Source organism: Podarcis tiliguerta (assembly GCF_965153285.1).
Source record: "Podarcis tiliguerta genome assembly, chromosome: W".
Lineage (NCBI taxonomy): Eukaryota > Metazoa > Chordata > Lepidosauria > Squamata > Lacertidae > Podarcis > Podarcis tiliguerta.
In genome coordinates this window covers 8,003,158-8,030,647 of record NC_139552.1, presented here as the reverse complement: position 1 = coordinate 8,030,647, position 27,490 = coordinate 8,003,158, and the positions used below count along the sequence as shown (strand labels likewise).

The following is a 27,490-nucleotide window of genomic DNA, read 5'->3' as shown; positions in this document are numbered from 1 at the left end:
AAAAGCAGAGGAGAAATTGGGCAACCTTGTCGTGTTCCTTTTTCTATTCTGAATTCCTCCGTTAAAACATTATTAACAATTAGTCTAGCTTTTTGTTCAGAATAGATTGCACCTATACCATTTTCGAATTCTTGGCCTACCCCCATCCCCTGGAGATTCTTCTTCATAAAGCTCCAAGAGATATTGTCAAAGGCTTTCTCCGCGTCCACAAATATCAAACCTGCTTTCGTGTTAATTTTCTCCTGTAAAAATTCCAAAATATCTATTACATTCCTCACGTTATCAGATAAATGTCTGCCCGGAAGAAAGCCTGCTTGGTCCTTATGGATCTCCTCTATTAAGACTTTCTTTAATCTTCTGGCCAAAATGTCTGCAAAAATTTTGTAATCCACATTAAGTAATGATATAGGGCGGTAGTTCTTAAGCTGTGTCTTTTCAGACTCTGTCTTTGGTATAAGTGTGATGAATGCCTCTTTCCACGACTCTGGTGCTTTTATCCCCTCCAGTATATCATTGCAGACTTCTTTCAAAGGCTGGATCAGCCATTCTTTCAATGTCTTATAATATCTAGAAGTCAATCCATCAGGCCCTGGAGATTTGCCCAGTTGCATACTCTGAATGGCACTTTCTACCTCTTGCTCTGTTATTCTATAGTTCAGCTTTAATTTGTTCTCTTGAGAGATTTTTTGTAGTCCATTTACTTTCAAAAATTCCTCTATGTCCAACTCTTTCTGTGGTTGTTGTGAATATAGTTGTTTAAAATACCTTTGAAAAGAGCTTCTAATTTCAGCTGGCTTCTGTATAATTCTTCCTTCAACCTCCAGATTAGTGATTGTGTTTAACTTTTGTCTCTTCCTCATTTGCCATGCTAGTAATTTCCCAAACTTATTTGCCGATTCAAAAGTCTTCTGTCTCATTTGTCTAATTTCCCATTCTCTCTCTTGATTTATCATTTGCATATATTGAACTTGATATAACTTTATCTCTCTTAAAATTTCCTGTGTCACAGCCAAACTTAATTTTTCTGCCCAGTCGTTTTGCTGATGACTTTTGTAACACCTCAAGTATTGCTGCAAGATAGCATTCACCCTTTCTGATTGCCCATTCGTCTGGGGATGTCTAGCTGAGGTGAAGTTTACTTACACCTCCAGCAGCTGCATTAACTTCCTCCAGAATCGAGAAGTAAACTGACTTCCTCTATCCGTAATTAGCTTAGAGGCTATCCCATGCAACCTGAATATGTTGTCTATAAACAGTTTGGCTGTTTCCTGTGCAGAAGGCATCTTGGTACAGGGTATGAAATGCGCCATTTTCGTCAACATGTCCACTACTACTAGAATCACTGTTTTCCTCTGAGATACTGGCAGGTCTGTGATAAAATCCATAGATACCGCCTCCCACGGTTTTGTTGATATAAGATGGCACCCGGCACGCTTCACCTGTGCCAATGGACGCCTGTGCCGATAGAAAACACTTGAGCTCTTATTGAAGCTCTTAGCAGAGTTCTGCAGCGGTAGAAAATGTTGCCTTGTGTGTGGAAAATAAATCAGACTGAACGCAGGCTTCTTGCTTATCTCTAACAGCCTTTAATGAGAAGAAAAACATCATAAATCAGTCCCGGCGAGAGAGCGGACATTCTTTCGTCTCTCAGCCAAAAACGAAAGGAAACTCACACACAAAGAAAGATTCCCGTATGTGAACCAAACCACGCCTCAGAATGTGAGACGTCACACAGAACTGTTTAACCCTGTAAGTTCTGATTCTCCTCACACCCCCTCTCATCTCGCATCCTGAGGGAAACTGTGAGTATAACTCACCCCAAACACAACCCTTCACAGAAATCCCCATGTCGCTCGAAGGTCAAGGGTTTGGTAAACCCATCAGCTAGGTTCTCCCGGCTCGAACAATACTTGAGCCGTATCCAACCTACCTGGACACTCTGACATACATTCTGGAAACGTATGTCCAAATGCTTGGTTCTGGACTTGAACTGTCCAGAATCTGCCAACCTAAGACAAGGTTGATTGTCTCCCCAAACAGTTATGGGCAAGTAACAATCCCCACAGATCTCTTGGAACAAGCACCGGTAGAAGTCCAACTCCCTGCACAAATCCGACAACGCACTGAACTCAGCCTCAGTGGAAGAAAGTGCAATAAGACTTTGCTTCTGGAACTTCCACCCAACGAGGGATTTCCCGAACTTTACCACCAGCCCAGACACAGACTTCCTGTCCCCAAGAGATGCCCAATCGCTGTCACTCCAGCACGTAGGCCATGCATCACCTTCAGCTGACAACGTGAGGCAAAACTCTTTGGTATCCTGCAAATACCTCAACACTCTCTTGATGCCTTGCCAGGCATTCACACTGGGCTTTGTAGCCTCCCTGCTGAGCAGATTCACAGCAAACGCTAAGTCTGGTCTGCTCCACTGAGAGAGATACAACAGACTCCCTAGCGCTGACTGAAACACCTCAGGGTTTTGGAACTCAGAACGCTCCCCAAGCTGACTGTCCTTCACGAAGTTGGTCTCCATGGGCGTTCTGACCCCTGCACAGTCAGACATCCGGAACTTCTCAAGCAACTGCTCAATCTTGCCTTTCTGACTGAGCAAGAAACTCCTGTTCTCTGACCTGTCTATCCTAACGCCTAGATAAACCTGAACGGGACCAAGGTTTTTGAGCTTAAACTTCTTACCAAGCTCTTTGGCAAAACCTTGCACCTCACACAGGTTCAGCACTTCGGTGTAATGCAGCCCCCTTCTCTGCGTGAACCCTCTGGCTACAAGCCTCGCCTTGTACTGTGGTTCTCCAGACGCTGTGGGCTTAATCCTGTAAACCCAACGACAGCTCACGGCCTGCTTGCCCTCTGGCAGCTTTGTGGTGGAGAACACACCTAAGGACCTCATTGAGTTCACCTCCTTTCCCATTGCCTCTTGCCACTTCCTGGCTTCTTCTTCAGGCAACTGTTGAACCTCCTCAAAACTCTCTGGTTCGCACTGCGCTAAACCAACCCACACGCTGGTGACCTCAAACCTCTCAGGTGGTACCCCCTTTGTAGTGTGTGTGGAACGTCTGAGCACTGTCTCAGGTGCTCCCTCTGACCCACTGGGGCCAGCAAGTGTGTCCTTGACATCAGAAGACTCCCCCTCTGACTTACTGCGTCTTCTGGCCTTCTGCATTTGACTAACGGGAGATGAAGGCTCACTTTTGGGCTCTCTTTTAACAACCTGTGGAGATGCCCCTCCCTGTTCTTGACCCTGGTCAGAGACCTTGTCCTCAACAGGTTCAGCTTCTAACTCTCCCTCCTCAGCAGAATCAGACAGACACTCTGAGAGAACGTCAGGATTCGCATGGATCCTTGACCACCCACTCTGCTCACAGAACTCAGCACTTCTGCTGACTAGAATCCTGGACTGATCGCCTTCTGGATAGGCAAACCTCCACCCTTTTGTCCCAGGCTCGTACCCACAAAAGATCATTTTCTGGGACCTCGGGTCACCATTCTTGTGTTGAGCCTTTGGCACAAGCACCCAAGCTTCGCACCCAAACACACGGAAGAAATGCACCTTGGGCTTCTTCCGGTGCAGCAGAAAATAGGGTGTGTCTCCTGCAACAGAGCTATAGGACCTGTTCAAAGTGAAGCTGGCAGCTTTCCAAGCTTCAGCCCAAAAGCGCTGAGGCAAACCAGAGTCAAACAGTAGAGCGTCAGCTGCCTCAGCTAGCGTTTTGTGCCTGCGCTCCACTACGCCATTCTCCTGAGGAGAAAAAGCAACCGTCAACCTGTGACTTATCCCCTTCTGGCAGAAGAAACTCTGCAGAGCAGACCCGGTGAACTCTCCGCCTCGGTCGCTCTGAAAGCTCTGCACCTTGGTGGAAAACTGTAGTTCCACCGCCGCAACCCAGTCTTTGATCAGTTGCGCCACCTCGCTTTTCTGTTTCAGCGAGAAGATCCAGCCGTTCCTCGAAAAATCATCTGTCAGCGTGAGCGCATACCTGGCTCCACCCAGACTCGGCACTGGCATGGTATTCACAAAGGTCTGTATGCACTAGCTCAAAAGGCCTTGTGGTTACCCTCTCCGATCTGGGATAACTGCACCTTTTTATCTTTGCTCTTTTGCATGCCCTACAATCCAAAAAATTATTACATGCTTTCATCTTGCAACCCTCAGTGCATTCTGGCAACTTCTGGATATATTTCCAACAGCTATGCGACATTCTCCTGTGCCACAAGTGAGCACACGAATCATGTGTGGGAACGTTAGCACACTGCGCCTGTGCTGTCTCAGCATCCCCCTTACCCTCCAGAGGTGTCTCCAGAACAAAGAGGTTGTTCTGACATGCAACATTGACCAGTTGTTTCCCACCCCTGGAAATAGAACAGACATCATTTTCAAAGCAAACCTTATAACCCTCCTTTACAAGAGCAGATACAGATAAAAGACAACACTTTATTCCTGGCACAACATAGACTTCCAGCTCTGCCTGTAAAAAAGAAAGAAACACATTGCCAACAGTGGTTAATTGTCTCTGTGAGCCATCAGCAAGAGTGACTGTTTTCCCAGTTGAAACAGCCCTGCAGTTCCACATTTCGCCACTAGATGGCGATGGCATCAGGTGATGGCTGGCTCCTGAGTCGATGACCCAACGCAACATGCTGCCCTCACTGGAGTTGTCCCTCAGCGTTGCCATGGAGGCAGCTAGGTGATAAGAAGAACCACCCTTCTCACTTCCTCTGTCACGTCCTCCCTTCGCATTCCCACGCTGGCCTCCTCTCCTAGACTGGCTGCCATGGAAACCTGGCTGGCTGCCACGAGGACTTGGCTGACTGCCATTGGAAGCGACCTTGGAGACATCCTGCCCGGCCTCTCTGGCTCTCTTCGGGCAGGACCGACGTAAATGGTCAACAGACCCGCAGACAAAACAACGACGAGTGGAAAAAGCCTGAACTGTGCCTTCTGGCTTGGCCCCCCCTCTGTTACTGGCAGGGCACCCTGCACCAGCTCGGCCCTCTCTGAGACGGCGTTCCTCCTCGTCACACAAACGCCCAGTCACATACTGCAGCGTAAGATCCGCTGGATTCATCGATTCCAAAGTTAGACACAAATTGTCATAACTTTTGTCCAAAGAGCTGAGCAAAATATAAACTTTCAGTTCCTCAGTAAAGTTGACTTGCAACAGTCTCAGCTTGTTGAAAACAGAGAGCATCTTAGTCACATGCTGTCTGATGCTATCACCAGGACGCAGCTTCAGCTCAAACAAGCTTCTGGTGGTGTGGATCTTTGCCCCAGCTGTGGTCCTGTGGTGCACTCTCTCTAGTGCCTGGTAGGCCTCCTGGGCAGTCTCAAGACCCTCCACCAAAGGTAGCTGTGAGTCCTCCAAACTGAGCACTATAGCTCCTAGGGCTTTCTGGTCTTTCCTGTGCGATAAGATGGCGCCTGGTACACTTCCCTGCGCCTTTGGACGCTCGTGCCGATAGAAAACGTGAGCCCTTTGATGCTCCTAGCAGAGTTCTTTGCAGCGGTACGAAAGCGTTGCCCCGTGTGTGGGTAATAAAACAGACTGAACGCAGGCTTCTTGCTTATCTCTAACAGCCTTTAATTGTGAAGAAAAACATCGTAAATCAGTCCCGGCAAGAGAGCAGACATCCTCCTCGCCTCTCAGCCAAAAACGAAAGGAAACTCACACACAAAGAAAGATTCCCATATGTGAACCAAACCATGCCTCAGAATGTGAGACGTCACACAGAACTGTTTAACCCTGTAAGTTCTGATTCTCCTCGCATTTCCTCTGTGAGGCCTGGGCAGCTGCAACAACCGCTGCTGCAGCTCCGGCTGCAGCTTGCTGTGGGGGCCCTTGGGTCGCCTCCCACAGACCCTTGGCTACCAGCCAGGCCTTCAGCTTCCTTGACCACTCCTCCCAGTTGCTCCCATTTAATTTTTCAACGGGGACTGAGAATGACTCCTGTCCATCTGCCATCTTCTCCCCCGGGCTGAGCCTACTCACGTAACCAGTAGCTCCTCTTGGCACCCGGTCCTGAAGATGAGATCCTCCCCAGCAAGCTTCCCTGCCTCAAACGTTAGGCAGGGGCTCCAGCCGGCTTCTCCCACACACACAGGCACGACGTGGCAACAGCTCCCAAAGCTTGGCTAGCTCCCATAACCTGCTGATATAAGATGGCGCCCGGCATGCTTCACCTGTGCCAATGGACGCCTGTGCCAATAGAAAACACTTGAGCTCTTATTGAAGCTCTTAGCAGAGTTCTGCAGCGGTAGAAAATGTTGCCTTGTGTGTGGAAAATAAATCAGACTGAACGCAGGCTTCTTGCTAATCTCTAACAGCCTTTAATGAGAAGAAAAACATCATAAATCAGTCCCGGTGAGAGAGCAGACATTCTTTCGTCTCTCAGCCAAAAACGAAAGGAAACTCACACACAAAGAAAGATTCCCGTATGTGAACCAAACCACGTCTCAGAATGTGAGACGTCACACAGAACTGTTTAACCCTGTAAGTTCTGATTCTCCTCACACGTTTGTTAGGTGTGGGCAAAGGCTGGAGCAAGCCTGCAGGCGCTGCCCTTTCCCCTTTTGCCCTTTGGCAAACCGCACAACCCCTGACGTACTCTGCTACTTCCTCTTTAATTTTGGGCCACCAGAATTCCTTGGTAATCAAGTACATAGTTTTATTACGCCCAAAATGCCCCGCTGTCGGATTGTCATGATGTTGCCTGAGAATTCTTGCTCTCAACTCCCCATCTGGCACATACAGCGCCCCCTTGTAATAAAGTAAACCCTCTCTTTCTTCAAAACCCCCTTCTCTGCCTTCGTTTTGCCTTACTTCTGACAGTTTCCTTTGTGCATACTCATCCCTTTCTGTGAGTGTCTGCAGCTCCTCCTCCCTTACTATGGTGGCTGCACATTGCCATTGCTTAGGTTCAAACACATACCTCTCCGTTGGAGCCTGTTGCCCTTCCATATATTCTGGCTTCCTAGATAGTGCGTCTGCCCTTGCATTCTGCACGCCTGGCACATATCCTATCTTGAAGTGGAAACCTGACAGGAATTCCGACCATCTGACCTGTCTCTGATTAAGAAGTCTACCCTTCCTCCAGTACTCCAGGTTTTTGTGATCTGTATATACCTGCATATACAGAGACCTGGTTGGATGAAGCAGATGGGCCTGTCCTTGCCGCTGCTTGCCCACCAGGTTTCTCTTACGCACAGCAACCCAGGTCATGTGGGCGGGGGGGGGGTGGAGTGATTTTTAGGAAGTCATTAGTCTTCACCAGGCGTCCTATTGGGAAGACCCAGTTTTCTGAGTGCATGTTCTGGAAGTTGGGCAATAGGGGCAGTACAGGATTCCTTTTGGTGTACCGACCTCCCCGCTGTACCAAGGATTTGTGTTTTTTCATGGTGCAGGCTGTGCCCCTGGCTCTGATGTGTGATTTGACAATGAGTTTGGGGTGGCTCAATGCAAAAAGCGTGAGGATCCATGAGGATCCGTGCTTCAAAACCATGTTTTGGGGCCATGGAGTGGCCAGGAAGCCGTGGATCTGTGAGTTTTGTTTTGTTGTTTTTTCCCCCAAAAAATTAAATTGATTTTCCAGATTTATAACATGTATAACACACAAAGAAAAAACATTACAATACTAAAAAGAAGAAAAAGACAAACATATAAACACATATTACTTCCAAGACCTCATTTAATTTTCATTGTTAACTGACTTCCTCGAATCCCCCCTAACTGAATTTCATTGAATCACCTTCTAACAGTTTTCCAATATCTTCCTTCTAATAAAATTAACTCCTTCAAAATACTATCTTCCTTTCTTTTCATAATAGTTTAAATCCATAATGTTTTACAGTTCATTCTTATTCTAATCCTAAACCAATTTGATACTTTCTACAGTGGTACCTCAGGTTACATACACTTCAGGTTACAGACTCCGCTAACCCAGAAATAGTACCTCGGGTTAAGAACTTTGCTTCAGGATGAGAACAGAAATTGTGCGGCGGCAGCGGGAGGCCCCATTAGCTAAAGTGGTGCTTCAGGTTAAGTACAGTTTCAGGTTAAGTACTTGACCTAAGGTACCACTGTACTTATCTTATGTTACAATATTTAGCTAAATAGTCTTTAAATTTCTTCCCGTCTTCTTGATATTCCTCTTCTTTCTGATCGCGGATTCTTCCAGTCAGGTCAGCCAGCTCCAAAAAGTCTAACATCTTCATCTGCCATTCTTCAACTGTTGGTATTTCTTGAGATTTCCAATTTTGGGCTAATAAAAGTTGTGCCGCTGTAGTGGCATACAAAAACAGTCTAACATCTTTTTTGGGCAATTCCAGTCCTATTATTCCAAGTAGAAAGGCCTCTGGTTTTTTAATAAATGTATTTTTCAACATTTTTTTCAACTCATTATAGATCTTTTCCCAGAAGTCTTTCACCTTGGGACACGTCCACCACATATGATAAAAGGTGCCTTCTTTTTCTTTACACTTCCAACATAAATTGTCATTCGTATGGTAAATCTTAGCTAGTTTTACTGGGGTTAAGTACCATCTATACATCATTTTCATAATATTTTCTTTTAATACAGTGCATAAAGTAAACTTAACCCCTCTCTTTCACAACCTTTCCCAGTCTTCCAACATTATATTGTGTCCAACATCTCTTGCCCAATCTATCATCACAGATTTAACTTGTTCATCCTTTGTATGCCACTCCAACAATAAATTATACATTTTGGATAGGTTTTTAACATTAGTATCTAACAACTCTGTTTCCAATTTGTTTTTTTTCCATTGCAAAACCATTTTTCTTATCAAGCTTATACATTTCATTGATCTGATAATATTGTAACCAATCCAATTTATCTTTAATTTGATCAAATGGTCATAATTGGATATTGAGTGGGGTGGGGATTGGTTTTGTTTTGGTATAATTGTTTTTGGTTTGGTTTGTTTTTCTATTTTGTAAATGGAGGCTAGTATGAGGCTTGGGATTGCTACCGTGGAGGGGCGAGGGAGGTATGGCGGTGAGGACAGATGTTATAGGCGAAGGGGATCGAGATACGGATATGCTCATACCCCTTCCAATCTGCGCCCTATCCCGAGGGACGAGGGTAGGGTGAGCAAGGATTACTCACCTCCGTCACTGGTGTTGTGCAATGCCAGGTCTATAGGCAACAAAACCGCCACCCTGCGAGATTTCTTTACCTCGCAGGGGGTCGACCTGGCTTGTGTGACGGAGACCTGGGTGTGCGAAGGGGATACTGTTACCTTACGAGAGATGGCACCCCCGGGTTTCTCCGTCCTCCACTAGTCACGGACTGTGGGCCGTGGGGGAGGGGTGGCATTATTAATCCGGGAAGATTGTTCTTTCAGGGCTCTACCATCGCCATCGATCCCCGGCATTGAATGTGTTGGCCTAGTGTGGGGCTCTGAGGTGAGCTTGGCTGTCTGGCTGGTGTACCGGCCACTTAGCGCACCAGCAGCCGCCTTGTCAGACCTGCTGGAGGCGGTGGCCAGCTGGGCCTTGGAGTTCCCTAACCTATTGGTATTGGGGGACTTCAACATCCATGCTGATGCCACTCCCTCCTCACAGGCTCTGGACCTGGTGTCTTCCATGGCGACACTAGGGCTCTCCCAGTTTGTTTCGGGCCCCACACATCAAGCAGGCCACACGCTGGATTTGATCTTTGGCGTAGGTATAGATGTGATGATGTCTCCTTTGATGAAGGTGCCATGGTCTGATCACTACGCTCTGAAAGCCAGGATTGACTTTCCACCCCCACCCTGCTTAGGTGGCAAGCCGATTTGGGCTGATGGACCCTGACAGAGTCCGTCAAGCCTTGCGGGACCTTGCTCCCCCTGGCGACTCATTGACTGAGCTTGTTGAGGGCTGGAATATCCAGCTCCTGGCAGCCATCAATGAGATCGCACCTAAGCGCTCTCTGCAACCCCGCAGAAACCGGGCTCCCTGGTTTACCGAGGAGCTCCGGAAAATGAAGCGGGACCTCAGACGGCTAGAGCGAGTATGGCGGGGTGCCCGTGAGGGAGCCTCAAGAACATCTTATAGGGTTTTTATGAAAACCTACGAGATGGCAGTGAAGGCCGCTAAGAAGTCTTACTTCTCGGCCTCCATTGCATCCGCTAGCTCTTGCCCGGCGCAATTATTTAGTATAATTAGGTCTCTAACGTCCCCTGAAGGACAGCCAAATTAAAATAACAATTTGACACACAGCTGTGAGGCATTTGCGAGCTTTTTTGCGGAGAAGGTCCTGTTGCTCCGCCATGAACTCCCTGCCAATTTGGATACAATAAAGGAACTGGAGGCCCCTCGACTGTCCTCGGGTCCAGTATTGGACCACTTTGACTGGATATCCCCAGCCGATGTGGACAGACTCCTCCGAGCTGGAAAGCCCACCACCTGTCCTCTCGACCCGTGTCCGTCTTGGCTGATTAGAGCGTGTCCAGACGAGGTGCGGGCCCCCCTGGGGTATATCATCAATTTGTCCCTTGGCACTGGGATATTCCCAGGGGAACTGAAGGAGGCAGTGGTGCGCCCGCTCTTAAATAAAACACCTTAGATCTATCCAATTACCGCCCGGTTTCGAATCTTCCATTCCTGGGTAAGGTGATTGAGAGAGCGGTTGCTGAACAGCTTGCCAGGTTTCTGGATGAAACATCAGCTCTGGATCCATTCCAGTCCGGCTTCCGCACTGGTCATGGGACCGAGACGGCTCTGGTCGTCCTAACAGATGATCTCCGCAGGCAGCTGGATCGAGGCGGTTCTGGGCTGCTGATTCTTCTAGACCTTTCAGCAGCCTTCGACATGGTCAATCACGAACTCCTGGACCACCGCCTTGCCGACGTGGGGATCCAGGGCACAATCCTTCAATGGCTGCGCTCGTTTCTCTCTGGTCGGGGACAGAGGGTGGCGCTTGGGGGGGAGTTGTCATCGCGCCGCTCCTTGGTGTGTGGAGTACCTCAGGGTGCGATACTCTCCCCGATGCTTTTTAACATCTTTATGCGCCCCCTCACCCAGCTTGTCCGGAGTTTTGGGTTGGGTTGCCATCAGTATGCCGATGACACCCAACTCTATCTGTTGATGGATGGCCATCCTGACGTGGCCCCAGACACACTGACCAGATGTCTGGAAGCTGTGGCCGGATGGTTACGTGGGAGCCGGTTGAAGTTAAATCCTTCAAAGACAGAGGTCCTCTGGCTGGGACGGGACGATATGGGATTGCGGGGGTGCAATTAGTGCCAGCACCGTCCGTTAAGAGTTTGGATGTAATCTTCGATACCTCCCTCTCTATGGAGGTGCAGATTACACCTATAACAAAGGCGGCATTTTTTCATCTCCGCCAAGCTAAGCAGTTGGCTCCTTATCTCTCTCGCCCTGACCTAGCCACTGTGATCCACGCGATGGTCACCTCCAGACTGGATTATTGTAACTCGCTCTATGTGGGGCTGCCCTTGAGACTCACCCAGAAACTCCAGTGGGTGCAGAATGCCGCGGCGAGACTCCTTATGGGGTCTTCGCTGTGAGATCACATTCATCCGGTACTATACCAGCTGCACTGGCTCCCGGTGGAGTACAGGATCAGGTTTAAGGTGCTGGTTTTAACCTTTAAAGCCCTATACAGCCTAGGACCCTCGTACCTACGGGACCGCCGCTCCTGGTATGTCCCACAGAGGAACCTACGGTCTGCAAATAAAAACATCCTGAAGGTCCCAGGCCTCAGAGAGGTTAGGCTGGCCTCAACTAGAGCCAGGGCTTTTTCGGCTGCGGCTCCAATCTGGTGGAACGCTCTGTCACAAGAGACTAGGGCCCTGCGGGACCTGACATCTTTCCGCAGGGCCTGCAAGACAGAGCTGTTCCACCAGGCCTTTTGTCAGGGCACAGCCTGACTCCCTCCTCTGGCAATCTGCACAGAATTTTGCTTAACGGTTGCCATCAATTTGATTTTTGATGGGAGGTTTTGCTTCTGCACGCGTCTGGCAAACCGCTCTGGGCTGAAGCATTCCTTCCTCACCCACCCTAGAATGTTTAGTTCACATTGAGTTCATGAAACATCGTACCCTGACCTGTTCTTAATGCATGGTTGACCACATTTATGGAATGTGATAGTTATGCTCTTTTAAGTTTTGCTATATGAATCACTAGTAATAGTTTAATAAGGAGGTTTTCATACCTGTCCAATTCTGTGTTCCCTTTCCCAACCTTTAATCTATTGATGATTAATGCCTATATGCAACCCTTGCATATGATTTGTGTTAACCAATCAGCAACAAGCACATATGTGGCAATGCTGTAATATTCAATAAAAGGGACTCCCCGAGACATGCTCGGCAGATGCCTCCCATATGACACTTGTCACTCGTCTGTCGTTTATTTCAACCCAACAGATTTTAATTAATTTTTATAATGAAATGTTTTTAGAATGTTGGATTATTTGATTGTTGTTAGCCGCCCTGAGCCCGGCTTCGGCTGGGGAGGGCAGGATATAAATAAATTTATTATTATTATTATTATTATTATTATTATTATTATTATTATTATTATTATTATTTTAAATCCTTCATTACCTCCAACAATAAATCAGCATATCTCAGCCATTTACTCTCCATATTTAACATTTTCTGGGCCTTTGCTTCCATTGGTGAAAGCCACCTGTGTGGCTTTGCCGCTGATTGCTCTCGGATGCTTGTCTCGGAGGTTTCCGAGGGGCGAGCACTCACCGAAGCGGTGAAAGAGGGGGGTTGCTAGGCTTCACAACCCCCAAAAGATCCAGGAGGGCTTCCTGTATCTAAAAGGACACGCTGTGGCGTTGGAGGGGTCTCTGGAGTTGAAGGAGACCACAGACACCCACAACAGCGTTCCCTCCCTGCGGAGAGAAAGCATGACTTCAGGAGTGACCCTGCGGCAGAAGCTCCAAAGAAAAGAGGCATCTGGTTTTTGCAAGCACGGTTGGTCCCCTGGAAAAAGCTATCAAAACATAGGTAATTAAGCATAAATCATACGGCAGCTAGATGCTTCTTTGGGCTGGAAAGCTGTACAAAGGACTGGGAGTTCAACCAAAGTGATTGGAAAGACAGCTGAGATTAACCAGACGCTTAGTTAATGCAAGAGAAAGAGGAGGTCAGACCCATTGCATTTTGAAATACAATCCAGAAAAAAGCAAGGTGGAGAAGAGAATTACAATTATATTGTTTTACAACAGCTGTTATGGAGTGGTGTAATATCAAATCAAGAAAGAAATAAGGGGGAAAAGATTAAAAGATGACCTTTCCCTTTAATATATTTGAGAATGTCTGAGGCAATTATGGACAATAAGGAGGAAAGGAATGAATGGGCCTGAAGACTTAAAGACCGACCCAAACCCCAGTGCTAAATTAATGGAGTGATTAAAAATGTTTTGCTGAGAGAGGTTATGTGAGAGAGACATTTGATATACAGCTCCGGTTTTTATGCATCAGAAAGCCTTTCTCCCTTTTGTTAAAAAATTCCAGACAGTTAGTGAACCAAGAAATAGAATGGAAGTTAAGAAGGATGAGACAAAGAAATTTTGAATCTGCAAATAAATGTGGAAAACTTTTAGCCTGGCATTTAAAGAAGAGACAAAAGCAAAGTACTATCACAAATATTGTAACAAAAGGAAAATCTGTAGAGAACCCTGTGGACATAAGAAAATGTTTTTATAAATATTATAAACAACTGTATAAAAAGAATAAAGAGGACTTGGTAAAAATTGAGCAATTCATTAAGATTAATGGTTTGCAGAAGATTCCAGAAGATAAAAATATCTTGCTAAAGGGACTAATCACAAGGCAGGAAGTGGAACATGCAATAAACTCAATGCAACTTGGCAAGGCACCAGGACCAGATGGTCTATCAGCGAAATATTATAAGATATTGAAAGACTGGTTTTTTCAACCTCTGGTAGAAGTAAGTAATCTGATTTTACGAGGGGGCAAAGCACCTGAAACCTGGAAGGAAGCTTATATTACTCCGATTCCCAAACAAGGGCAAGATAGATCCAATGTCAAGAACGACAGACCAATCTCCCTACTTAATGTGGATTACAAAATTTTTGCAAATATATTGGCTAGCAGGCTAAAGAAAGTCTTATCTAAGCATATCCACAAGGACCAGGCAGGATTTTTGCCTGGAAGGCATATGAAAGATAATATTAGAAATGTTGTGGATATTTTGGAAAAGTTGGAAGCAAGGAAGAGCTGTAAAGCAATGTTAATGTTTATTGATGCAGAGAAGGCCTTTGACAATGTATCCTGGAGTTACAATTTTACGTAACTTTGAAAGTATGGGGGTTGGTCAAGACTTTTTAAATAGTATTAAAGCGATCTATCAAGAACAAAAAGCTAAAATTATTGTAAATAATGTGGTATTGGAGGAAATTAGAATAGAGAAGGGAACCAGGCAAGGGTGCCCAATTTCCCCTCTGCTGTTTATTTCATTCCTAGAGGTCTTGCTAAGTATGATCAGAAAAGATGAACAAATTAAAGGTATTACAGTAGGATCCAAACAATATAAATTAAAAGCCTTTGCTGATGACTTAGTATTGACATTACAAGACCCAGACTCCAGTGCAGTAAAAGCACTGGAGCTGATACAGGAATTCGGACAGGTAGCGGGATTTAGGTTAAACAAGAGCAAAACCAAAGTATTAGAGAAAAATCTGGATAATGATGAAAGAAAACAACTACAAGAAAAGATGGGCCTAGATTTTATGAAAAAAGTTAAATATTTGGAGGTGAACCTGTTTGGGAAAAATCTGAACTTGTACAAAGATAATTATTAGAAATTATGGAATGAAATTAAGAGAGATTTGGAGATATGGGCAAACTTAAAATTGTCATTAATGGGCCGAATCTCAGTGGTTAAGATGAATGTGTTGCCAAAGATGCTTTTTTTGTTCCAAGTCCTCTCAATTATAGATAATGTGAAATGTTTTAAAGAATGGCAGAAAGCTTTATCCAGATTTATCTGGCAGGGGAAAAAACCCAGAATTAAATACAAATTACCGTATTTTTCGCTCTATAGGAGGGCTCCCCTGGCTTGCGCAGAGCTGCCTTTTATCCCGAAGGCCCGGCGCGCTGAGAAGGAGAGGCGCTGCGCAGAGAGAGAGAAGGCACAGTGCCCCTTCAGCGATGCGTCTGTCCTGGCTTCTGCTTTAGCCCTGCGCAGCCTCTTTGGGCAGGTGGAGCCTTCATCCCGCTGCCCTGAAGAGGCTTGGCACGCTTACCCCAGAAGCCAGAACAGCCACACGGTATCCCAGAAGCCAGATCCCTCTTGCTCTTCTGGCTTCTGGGGTTCAGAATATTTTTTTCTTGTTTTCCGCCTCCCAAAACTAGGTGCGCCCTATGGTCCGGTGCACCCTATGGTGCGAAAAATACGGTACTTATGGATTCTAAAGAAAGAGGGGGATTTCCCCTGCCAGATTTGAAAATCTATTTTGAAGCAGCAGTGCTTTGCTGGATTAAAGAATGGATACAACTAGAACAAACAAGATGAATTTTAACAGGGAGAAATGTAAAGTATTCCACTTGGGCAAAAAAAATGTGAGGCACAAATACAGGATGGGTGACACCTGGCTTGAGAGCAGTACATGTGAAAAGGATCTAGGAGTCTTGGTTGACCACAAACTTGACATGAGCCAACAGTGTGACGCGGCAGCTAAAAAAGCCAATGCAATTCTGGGCTGCATCAATAGGAGTATAGCATCTAGATCAAGGGAAGTAATAGTGCCACTGTATTCTGCTCTGGTCAGACCTCACCTGGAGTACTGTGTCCAGTTCTGGGCACCACAGTTCAAGAAGGACACTGACAAACTGGAACGTGTCCAGAGGAGGGCAACCAAAATGGTCAAAGGCCTGGAAACGATGCCTTATGAGGAACGGCTAAGAGAGCTGGGCATGTTTAGCCTGGAGAAGAGGAGGTTAAGGGGTGATATGATAGCCATGTTCAAATATATAAAAGGATGTCACATAGAGGAGGGAGAAAGGTTGTTTTCTGCTGCTCCAGAGAAGCGGACACGGAGCAATGGATCCAAACTACAAGAAAGAAGATTCCACCTAAACATTAGGAAGAACTTCCTGACAGTAAGAGCTGTTCGACAGTGGAATTTGCTGCCAAGGAGTGTGGTGGAGTCTCCTTCTTTGGAGGTCTTTAAGTAGAGGCTTGACAACCACATGTCAGGAGTGCTCTGATGGTGTTTCCTGCTTGGCAGGGGGTTGGACTCGATGGCCCTTGTGGTCTCTTCCAACTCTATGATTCTATGATTCTAAGATACTGATGTATTACATTTGGAGGGATTCGATAATGTGTTTGGATGGTGTAATGGTTCTAGGGGTTGCTCGTGCGTAAGTTGCTGCTACTCCTGGCTAGGTTGCCTGGTTGAACCCTTTCTGTCTGGACAGCCTCAAGTTCCGTGGCTGCCTCAGTCGCTGGCAGAATCTGTCAGTGGGCGTTTCTTGAACCTCTTCCAGCATAGAAGCTGTTTGACGCCCAGTCTTCTCCTACTCTGCCTGAGCGGAAGTCTACCACGCAAAGAGGGTGTGGGCAGCGGAGTACCTGTGCTCTCTCCGCTGGTCTCCGGCGAGGAGTCCTGGAGCCACCTCTCCGATTCCCCCATCTGCCCCCCTTCTCCACTGGTGTTACACCGATTTCCTTCCCCAGCAGATGGGCTGCCTCTTTCCCTACTGGGACCCTCTCCGGCATCCCTCTGGAGCCTTCTCTCCGCCTCCAGCTCCGATGGCAGTTCCCTGACATCCACCTCCCCCCCAGGACCCCCTCCACCCCCGGCCTGACCTTCTGATCCAACCTCTTCCCTTTCCTCGGCCGACGATGCGGGGAATCCCCTGAAGGAGCTGTCGCCATCCTCCGAGGATTCAAAACCCGCTTCCCACTCACTCTGATACCTTCCCGCGGGGTGAGCCTCCCAGTCTGATTCTTCTCCCTCGGACACCTCCTCTCCCTCCTCTTCGGAGGCAGGAAAACCCACAAAGTCCTCTTCGTCATCTGTGGTTCCAAATTCTTCCTCCCAGAATCTCGCTAGTGGTTTTGGTTTATCTGGGAACAGGCTGTGGAATTCTTCCACTAGATACCCGTCATTGACCACCTCAGCAGGGACCCACGCGTTTTCTGACTCGGGTTCTCCCTCCCAAGCCACCAAGTACTCCACCTGGCGTCCTCGCCACCTTGAATCGAGGATTTCCGTGGCTTGGTTGTGGTGTTCCCTCTCCTCTACCTGCGGGTGGATGGTGACTCCTCCCTCCCGCCCCGGAAATTCCCGCCCTTCCCTGTACGGTGAGAGTAGGGACCTATGGAACACCGGGTGTATCTTCATGCTGTTAGGCAGTTTGAGCTTGAATGCCACAGGGTTCACCTGCTGTGTTACCTCAAAAGGTCCCAGCCTCCTTGGTTGCAACTTCTTGCACCCTCCCTTTAGGGGTAACCCTTGGGTTGACAACCACACTCGGTCTCCCACCTGTATGGCCTCCCCCTCCCGACGGTGCTTGTCGGCCTGCCTCTTGTAAACTTCCTTGGCCCGCTCCAAGTTCAGCCTGAGTTGCTGGTGCAAGGCCTCCATTTCTTCCACAAACTGCTCTGCCGCAGGTACACTCCATCCTTCCTCCCCCCCTCCCCGGGACACCCATAATTGGCCATGAACGGGCTCATTCCCGTGGATATATGCTCAGCGTTATTGTACGCAAATTCAGCCAGCGCTAGTTTCTCTACCCAATCGTTCTGCCTCTCGCTGACCTAGCAGTGTAGGTATTGCTGGAGTATACTGTTCGCTCTTTCTGCTTGCCCGTTGGTTTCCGGGTGTCACGCCATCGAGAACCCCACCTCGACCTGCAGCAAGCTCATGAGCTTCCTCCAGAACCGGGAAGTAAATTGTTTCCCGCGATCTGAGATGACTCTCGAGGGAGCCCCATGCAGCCTGAAAATGTCCTCCACAAACAACCTGGCTGTCTCCTCTGCCGTCACCGCATGTGAGCAAGCTATGAAATGGCACATCTTCGTCAGCAGATCGACGACTACCATGACTGCTGTCTTCCCCCTTGACTTGGGCAGATCTGTCATAAAATCAATGGACACCACCTCCCAGGGTCTTCCCGGCGTGGGTAAGGGTTCCAGTAACCCTGCGGGGGCAGCCCTCTCCCCCTTGGCCCTTTGGCAGCGGTCGCACCCCCGTACATATTCTCGTACATCTTCCCTTACCCTTGGCCACCAGAACTGCCTGGTGACGAGCAGCATAGTTTTGTGTTGTCCAAAGTGCCCCGCCGTTGGGTTGTCGTGGAGTTGTTTGAGGACCTTTCCCCTCAAGGTCTCCCCCGGTACATACAGCCCCCCCCCCTTGTAGAACAGCAGCCCTTCCTTTTCCTCAAACCCTCCATGGTTTTCCCTTCCGTCTCGGTGTTCCCTGATTTTAGTTTGAGCGAACACGTCGTTTCTAGTAAGCCCGCCCAGTTCTCATTTCCCAACCAACGCTCCCCCACACACCCATCGGTCCTCGGGGATCACATGTCGTATCTCCGGCGGTCCCTCTCCTTCCATGTACTCCGGCTTCCGGGAGAGCGCATCTGCTCTTACGTTTTCTTCTCCCGGCACGTATCGGATGTCGAAGGAAAACTTGGAGAACTCCTGTGCCCATCGAATCTGTCTCTGGTTGAGTACTCGCGCGGTCCTCCAGTATTCTAAGTTCTTGTGATCAGTACAAACCTGGATCTTGTGCTGCGCCCCTATTAACAGATGTTTCCATCGGTGAAACGCCGCATAGATCGCAAGCAGTTCACGGTCATACACTGTATAGTTTTGCTCCGACTTGCTCAGCTTCCTCGAGAAAAAGGCACACGGCCTCCAGCCCTGCTTGGCTCCTGGCTGCAAAAGAAGTACCGCCCCAATGGCTCGGTCGAACGCGTCGGTCTCCAGCCTCATGGGCTTCTCTAGATCAACATGCAGGAGCTCCTCCTCCAAAGCGAACGCCTTCTTCAGTCTTTCAAAGGATTGCTGGGCACTTTCTGTCCAAGCGATTTTTTTCTTGCTGCTGAGACAATCTGTGATGGGCGCTGTCAAGTGGGCAAAGTTCTTGATGAACTTCCTGTAGAAGTTGCTGAACCCTAGGAACCTCTGCACGTCTTTCCGGGTCTTGGGGGCCTTCCACTCCAACACCGCCTGCACCTTGCTCGGGTCCATAGCTAGGCCCTTGTCTGACAACTTGTACCCCAGCAACTCGACCTCTCTGGCATGAAATTGGCATTTTTCCAGCTTGACCCACAACTGGTGCTTCTGCAGTCTTTTTAGCACTTCCCTGACGTCTCTGACATGTTGCTCCTCATTGTCCGAATAGATTAAGACGTCGTCCAAAAAGGCTACGCAGTTCTTTTACAGCAGGGGCCCCAACACGTGGTGCATGAAAGCTTGAAAGCAGGCGGAGCCTGATTGTAATCCAAATGGCATGACTAAGTACTCAAACGCCCCCAGGGGGGTGAACATGGTGGTTTTCCATTCGCCCCCCTCCCTTATTCTAATCAGATTGTACGCTCCCCTGAGATCCAGCTTGGTAAAAATTTTCCCCCGCCTCACCTGTGTTAAAATGTCGTCAATCCTTGGCATTGGGAAGGTCACGGGTTCTGATACCATGTTCAAGGCCCTATAATCTACGACCAACCTAGGCTGATTAGTCTCCTTCTTGTCCACAAAGAACACCGGACTGCCCCCCACCGCCTTTGATTCCCTTATGATCCCCCTCTTCAGATTCTTGTCAATAAACTGCCGCAACTCCTGCATCTCCCTGTCAGACAGGGCATACAGCTTACCCATCGGTAGTTGAGCCCCTGGGAGTAAGTTGATTTGGCAATCAAAGGGCCTATGGGGGGGTAGTTTATCCGCCTCCTTCTCGCTGAAGACTTCCTCTAGGTCAGTATATTGTGGTGGCACCTCCCCTTTTGGTCCCACTGCTAGCCCAGCCACCCTGGCCACTGTCATTCTTGCCCCCCCCCCCCGACAGTGTTCCAAGCAGTAAGCTGACCCAAAGGTGACTGACCGCTGATGCCATGACACTACTGGATCATGCAGTGCCAGCCAGCTCATCCCCAGTATTATTGGAGGTCCTGCCAGTGTGGCCACGTGAAAGGCAATGGTCTCCGTGTGCCTGGAAACCCTCATTCGCATTGGCGGGGTCTGGTGTGTCACTTCCCCTCCCAGAAGTTCCCTGCCATCGATGGTGGTCACTTGCAAGGGAAAATCCAGGGGTAGCAGGTGGAGTTGGTGCTCCAGAGCGAAGTCCCTGCTGAAGAAATTGCAGGAGCTGCCTGAGTCCAGCAGCCCCTCAACCTTGACTGGGTGCCCATTCGGGAGTTCTAGCACCACTTCTATGGCTATAGCTGCCCTGGGGGGATCAGGCTGGGGTACTTTTATTGGTTGCTGGCCTGGCTGCTGGCCCCGCTGGTTGGCAGCCAGGCGTTCTCGTTTCCCTGCCCCTGTCCTTCCTCCCCCTTCTCCTCACAGCCGGCAGCCCCCACCATCCCTTGCCAGGCCTTTCTTTGAGGGCACTGGAGTTTGAAACCTCGCGCGGGCGGGCGCCATCAATTTCCATTGGCTCAGCCGCCTGGGAAAGCTGTCTTGGTATTTCAGGAATGCGGTAGTCAAGGCAACGTTCCCCTCTCCCCTCGCGTTTCTCCTGAGCCCTCGCTTCCTGCCGTACTCCAATCGCAAGTACAGCCTTGGTCAGCTGATCCATTGACTGTGGGCGGGGCGCGCGGGACAGCTCGTCCTTCACAATTGGGGACAAACCCTCCTCAAACAACATTTGAATTGGTTCAGAGTCCAGATCCCATCTGAGTCGGTGGATCAACATTGCAAAGCACGACCAGTAGTCTCTAACTGATTGGCTCCCCTGCTTGCACCCCATCAGTTCTCGTCGAGTCACACTTTGTTCCACTTCACTGGAATACATCGCATTCATTGCCTGGAAGAATTTCTTAAGGTCCTTCAAGGCATCATTCTGCGTCGCCATTAAGGGCCTGATCCATTCACGTGCCCCCCCCCCCCTGCAGATGCCCCACCACGTAGGTTACCCTCTCCCCATCATTCTCAAAGTCATCATGCTGCAGTTCCAAAGCGTACTCTATTTCCGTTCGGAACGCATTGTAGTCCTGGGGTTCCCCCCCAAACTTGTGTACCAGCCCCGGTACTTTCCTTGCGATGGGGGTGGGTCTGACCTGTGCATCCTGAGCCCGCCTTTCATCCAGCCGCGCCATCAGGAGAGCTACATGCTGTTCCAAGTCTCGGTTTCTCTCTACCAGACCTTGTACTCCAGCCGCTTGCTCCTCCTTATCTCCGGCTCCCCCGGTTAGGCTCATTGTGCTGCCTTTCTGGAGCTGCGCACAAGCAACGTAGGTGACTGACGGATTGCTGTAATGGTTCTAGGGGTTGCTCGTGCGTAAGTTGCCGCCACTCCTGGCTCGGTTACCTGGTTGAACCCTTTCTGTCTGGACAGCCTCAAGTTTCGTGGCTGCCTCAGTCGCTGGCAGAATCCGTCAATGGGCATTTCTTGAACCTCTTCCAGCATAAAAGCTGTTTGACGCCCAGTCTCCTATTCTCCCTGCGTGGAAGTCTTCTGCGCAGGGTGGGTGTGGGCAGCGGAGTACCCGTACTCTCTCCGCTGGTCTCCGGCGAGGAGTCCTGGAGCCACCTCTCCGATTCCCCCATCTGCCCCCCTTCTCCACTGGTGTTACGCTGATTTCCTTCCCCAGCAGATGGGCTGCCTCTCTCCCTACTGGGACCCTCTCCGGCATCCCTCTGGAGCCTTCTCTCTGCCTCCAGCTCCGATGGCAGTTCCCTGACATTCTCCTTTAAGGCATTACATGCCTTAAATTTCATACCGGTGTTCCATAACTGTTCCCAGTCAACCATCATAATATTATGTCCGACATCCTGTGCCCATTTAATCATAACAGATTTCACCATTTCATCTTGGGCATTCCATTTCAACAGCAAGTTATACATTCTTGACAAATTTTTAACTTTGGGTTCTAACAATTCTGTTTCCAACTTTGATTTTTCCACCTGGAAGCCTAATTTTTTGTCCAATTTATATGCCTCCATTATTTGATAATAATGGAGCCAGTTTGTCACTCTATTCTTTAATTTTTCAAAGCTCTGCAGTTTTAGCCTGTCTCCCTCTTGCTCCAAGATTTCACAATATTTCGGCCACTTGGCCTCCATATTGAGTTTTTTCAATGCTTTCGCTTCCATTGGTGACAACCATCTTGGGGTTTTACTTTCTAACAAATCTTTGTACCTTATCCAAACGTTAAACAGTGCTTTCCTAACAATATGGTTCTTGAATGCCCTATGGACCTTGGCCTTATCATACCAGAGATATGCATGCCAACCAAATACATTATTAAAACCTTCCAAATCCAGAACATCGGTGTTTTCAAGAAGCATCCATTCTTTCAGCCAGCAAAAGGCGGCTGGTTCATAATAAAGTTTAAGGTCTGGCAGGGCAAATCCACCTCTTTCTTTAGCATCTGTTAATAACTTAAATTTTATTCGAGGCTTCTTGCCCTGCCCGACGAATTTAGAGATATCTCTCTGCCACTTCTTGAAACAATTCATTTTATCCACAATTTGCAATGTTTGGAATAAAAACAGCATCCTTGGCAGTACATTCATCTTTATAACAGCAATTCGGCCTAGCAATGATAGTTTCAAGTTTGACCATATTTCTAAATCTTTTTTCACTTCAGACCAGTATTTTTCATAGTTATCTTTAAATAAGTTGACATTCTTAGAAGTCATGTTAACCCCCAAATATTTCACTTTCTTAACCAGTGATAGTCCTGTCTCCTTTTGGATCTTATCTTTCTGCATTGCAGTTAGGTTTTTCCCCAATACTTTTGTTTTCATTTTATTTAACTTAAAACCTGCTACCTGACCAAAATCTTGGATTAATTTCAGTGCTCTTTTAGTACTAGTCTCCGGCTCCTGTAAAGTTAATACCAGGTCATCAGCAAATGCTTTTAATTTGTACTGTTTAGCCCCCACCTGTATCCATTCAACCTGCTGGTCCCTTCTTATCATATTCAGCAAAACCTCCAGGACCGATATAAAGAGCAATGGAGAGATTGGGCACCCTTGTCGCGTTCCTTTCTCAATCTTAAATTCTTCCGTCACCACATTGTTCACAATTAATTTGGCCTTATGTTCTGTATAAATTGCACCTATACCATTTCCAAATCTTTCACCAACCCCCATCCCCTGTAAATTCTTTTTCATAAAACTCCAAGAAATGTTGTCAAAGGCTTTCTCCGCATCCACAAATATCAGAACTGCTTTAGTATTTATATTCTCCTGTAGTTTTTCAATAATATTAATTATGTTCCTCGTGTTGTCCTTCAAATGTCTGCCTGGGAGAAAGCCCGCTTGATCTTTGTGAATTACCTCTGCTAGTACCTTTTTTAGTCTTTTAGCCAATATGGCTGCAAAAATTTTGTAATCCACATTAAGCAGTGATATGGGGCGGTAGTTCTTAAGTTGTGTCTTTTCAGTCTCTGTTTTTGGTATAAGTGTGATATAAGTCTCTTTCCACGACTCCGGTGCCTTTTCCCCCTCCAATATTTCATTACAGACTTCTTTTAAAGGTTGTATTAACCATTCTTTCAAAGTTCTGTAGTATCTTGAAGTCAATCCATCCGGTCCTGGAGATTTGCCCAACTGCATGTTCTGTATGGACCCTTCTACTTCCTGCTCTGTAATTTTAAGATTCAACATTAACTTGTTTTCCTGAGAGATTTTTTATAGTCCATTTACTTCCAAAAATCTATCAATGTCCATTTCTTTCTGCTTCTCCTGTGTATACAATTGCTTGAAATACTTCTGGAAGCATCTTCTGATTTCCACCGGATTCTGTATATTCTTTCCATCAACTTCCAAATTCATAACTGTATTTAATTTCTGTCTTTTTTTCAATTGCCATGCCAAAAGTTTCCCACACTTATTTGCCGATTCAAATGTCTTTTGTCTCATCTGTCTAATCTTCCACTCTATTTCCTCGTTCATCAATTTCATATATTGTACTTGGTATAACTTTATCTCTTTCAGAATCTCTTGCGACTTTGGTTTCACTCTCAATTTTTTCTCTCCTTCCTTTATTTTTTCCAGGATTTTATCTTTTTTCTTATTTTGTGTTCTTTTCTTAATTGCATTCTGTTGTATCAAAAAACCTCTCATAACCGCCTTGCTTGTATCCCAAATGACTCTTTTTTCCACTGTAGTGTTCATATTTATCTCAAAGTAGTCTCTCAGAGTTTTTTGGGCCTTCTTGGTGAATTCCTCACTTCGAAACAGGGCATCATTCATTCTCCATCTGAAGGAACCAGTTGGCGTCAGTTTCATTTCCATCTTAACCGCATTGTGATCAGAACAGGTTTTGGGGCTGATTTCTACCTTATTTGTCTTAGGTACCAGACTTCTGGTTACCCCGATTTGGTCAATTCTTGTCCATGTCATCTTAGCCTCAGAGAAGAAAGTTCCCTCTCTTCCTAAAGGGTTCTTAGTTCTCCAAATGTCCACTAAATTCATGTTTTCAGTCATGTCAAAAACACTTCCGGATTGGCGCCATCGACGAAAGGAGGAACTTCTCCGCACGGAGAAGTCTGCTCCCCAGAAATCAGGTCTGGCTGCTGCGGCGAGGGCAGAGACCCTTCAAAAATCACAGGCGGGAGAAGCCTGTGAGCTTGGGATCCGGTGGGCACCATTGCGCTCCCCCCAGAAGCAAGGGAAACCCCTTGTTTTCTTAGGGACTTCCCTGTCGGAGAGGGGGGGTGTGGCGCGGTGCTGAGGATCAATCGCTACTTCTGTGGAGTGAAGCCGCTAATCTTTCGTCGGAGAGCGTCAACTTTTTCCTGGCAATTTGGAACATTTGACAGCAACAACCCGTGAGTAAAGCGGAATTTGGAATTTTTAAAAAAGGATAAATTGATGAATCGGGCTACGATCGGGGGAGGTCAGAAACAGGAAGTCCGCCTTCCCCTTTTTGTAAACAAGCAGAAACAAAGAGACTGAGCTAAAACTCCTGAAAATACTTAATTAACGGCTAAGTTCTAATATTGAAATTAACGAACCCCCCCCCCCCCTTGAAGGCAGGAGAAGAGGGGGGAGTTTTTATTTGAGACTGAATAGACCTGCGAAGTGGTAGAGAAGGTCTTAAAACTCCATCGTCCAGACCCTGCGATCGGGCTGCCATTGGAATGTATACCGGTCGCATTGGAAACGTTCTTTGACAGTTACTTAGATAAAGACGTAACATTGTTTTGGACTGTCTGCCCTTGCTACAAAAGGGCTAAAGAGACTGGGAACAGTTACAAATTAATATTACTGTTGCAGTTAAGTGGTATAAAGGGAAAAAAAGTCTAAGATAAATTCAGCCAGCAACTTTGTCCCTCTAGAGGAAACTTTTGAAATTGCTACAACTGACAAGTGTCTAAAGTGGAAATTCCCCATTCTATGTTATGACTTTGGGACTGTGAGATCTAACCTTGAGCTGGGGAATTGTTATGGCAGATGGGAAAGGGAAAATAAGCACATCAACGACAAGGTCTGGGAAACTGCTGAGAAGAGCTTCAGTATCTGGATCAACAACTCCATCTGCCTTACCTCAATCCAAAGTAAAAGAAATGGCTTCAGATGAAGGTGTGCCTAATGCTTTAAAAAAAATAATGACTCTTTGGAACAACTTAGCAAGAAAGTTGATGCTACCCATCAAAAGGTGGACGACGCAATTAAGAAAATTGATGAGAATGCAGAAAGATTGATTAGTTTGGAACAGAAAGCCAATAGTAACGCAGAATCTATCGTACAGCTGATTAAAGAATCCAATTTGACACGGCAAACGGCAGATGAGGCAAGGGAAAAAGTTGCAGTTGTGGAAGCTAAACTAGACCAATTGGAGGCAGAAAGTGTCCCAGACCTGGCGAGACAACTGGAGGATCATAAATTAAAATTTTCCATGTTTGAGCTCAAGGACAAACAGGTTAATTTAAGGATCAGAGCGATACCCGAGGTCGAGAAAGACAACTTGGCAGACTTTCTCACGCAACAATTTGTAGAATTTTGGGAGGTGAAACAAGAGGACTTCAGAATTGTGAGAGCCTTCAGGCTTGGAAGAGGAGGGAGGAAGGAGAAGAACAGAGTAAGAGATTGTCTGATCACCCTAAGAACCAAAGAGGAAAGAGACATAATTTTAAGTCAGCATTACAAGAAATCCTTGGTGATATAGCAGTGAAGGGATCTTGCAGATCACGTCGGGGTCACCAGATGTTGGGTTGAAATAAGCGACGGACGAGTAGTTGGTGTCATGTGGGAGGCATCTCCTCGACCAAGTGTCGGAGAGTCCCTTTTATTGAATATTACACCAATTGCCTCATGTGTGCTTGGTGCTGATTGGTTACACGTGGTGTGCGTTACAAGCGTTATAGTGTTGCATATACATACGAGGGGTTGCGTTTAAGACATAAAGCATCATTAGATAGAGGGAACACAGAGTTTAGGTTAGGCATGGAAACATCCGTAGTAACTAATCTATGATTGATAGGGTGGTACTCAGAGATCGTACAGAGTGCACTTAACATTCTTCCAGTCCACGGTGATAAGGAGAGGATGTATACAGATAGATAGGAAGGTCATGACATCACTTAACATTCCGACCTAGCGGTGCCAGGGTAGCTTAGAAGGGAATGTACAGAAATACAGCCTACGCAGCATCTCCAGGATTTTTTTGCATATCTATTTAATTCAATCCTATATAGAGCAGATGGGGGGGGGGGTTGAGAGAGCAGGTACCAAGACACCATTTAGGGGAAAGGTTCCTGCTTGTTCCTTTTCATAATGTGAAACTAAATATCTGACCTAGAGCACTAGGAACATTTTAGGGAACACCATCATGTCGGAGAAGGCTACGACAGCATATGACATAAGCAGCCCTGATAAGAAGTGCCTGACAACTTCCATATCTGAAACCACAAAGAAAGGCACAAACCATAAACAAATACAGGCAGTGGGGCCTATGGACTTCGCTAAACATCTATCCCCAAAAGCTGAAAAGAAAAGGGGTTCTAGCTCAGTTTCCCCCCGTTCTATATGATGTTAGGGAATGCTCAGCACACACAGGTGCACTGGACGCTCAAGGCATTTCCTGAAATGAAAAGGTCAGTCCTCCATTGTGTGGAGCTTCTTTTATTGATCTCAACTTTTCTACAACAAGAATCTGTAAGGCTGCAAGCACACTAACAAGGGAGTAAGTCCTATTGAGCTTACTGGAACAGCCTTCTGAGTAGACATTTACGGGATTGTGCTACAAGTCCAGCTTGAAGTGAGTGGAGCTTAAAACCGGTGAGATTTTTTTCTCTCGGCTCCAGCATCAAATAGATAATACTTTTAATATTTTAATATTGGCAGTG

General features: G+C 47.1%; 2 protein-coding genes across 2 annotated transcripts in view; both read left to right on the top strand.

Moving 5' to 3' along the window:
* Positions 1-10,539, top strand: part of LOC310668761 (uncharacterized protein) — a gene marked incomplete at its 5' end in the record, with an annotated part of 699,427 nt that extends 688,888 nt beyond the window's left edge. Inside the window, one exon of the mRNA XM_083422093.1 lies at positions 8,904-10,539. The remainder of the gene's footprint in view (positions 1-8,903) is intronic.
* Positions 1-27,490, top strand: part of LOC310668786 (uncharacterized protein) — a gene marked incomplete at its 3' end in the record, with an annotated part of 379,093 nt that overhangs the window by 290,235 nt on the left and 61,368 nt on the right. The window lies entirely within an intron of this gene.